Raw genomic sequence first — 587 nt, forward strand, 5'->3', positions numbered from 1 at the left:
CAAAAAAAACTCTTGTCTAATGTATCAGACAAACTATTTTAAAGAACACACAAACAAATGTGTCTTACTGAACAACGTTTCTGAAAAAGGTATAAACTCACTCAATGAATGACTTCCACTCACCAAGAGCCTTCTTGTAAGATGGGGTTAAATCTTGGTCATGGATGGAGTCTTTGAGTATTTCAGTTTGCAAGACAGACAGCAGCGTGGAAATGCACTTCGGGTATGTGAGGTGGAAGGCATAGTAATATGCCATGAGATAGAGCAGTCCCTCATAAAGATTCTTCCGGTCAAAGGTGGTCACTGGTGTGGTTCCAACAGCAATCATGCAGTTGCTTTCAGAAAGGAGCAGAACAGGACAACCCAGGGGTCGCTGACGCAGGAAGCCTTCAGGGCCTTCTGAAGTCTACATGACAGAAAAGAAAGAAGAGGGTTAGAAAACCTCAAAAACACATATCTAACTAAAATACTTACTAGTCGAGTGTGAACAGTTTAAACTTTAGTTTTAATAGACCTGTTTGGGGAGATTGTGTGTGTATATTCCAAGTACCAGAACTAAAGTAAGTTTAAATTAAAAAGGTACAGAC

The sequence above is a fragment of the Austrofundulus limnaeus genome, unplaced genomic scaffold (genome assembly GCF_001266775.1).
Source record: "Austrofundulus limnaeus strain Quisiro unplaced genomic scaffold, Austrofundulus_limnaeus-1.0 Scaffold6155, whole genome shotgun sequence".
Taxonomy (NCBI): domain Eukaryota; kingdom Metazoa; phylum Chordata; class Actinopteri; order Cyprinodontiformes; family Rivulidae; genus Austrofundulus; species Austrofundulus limnaeus.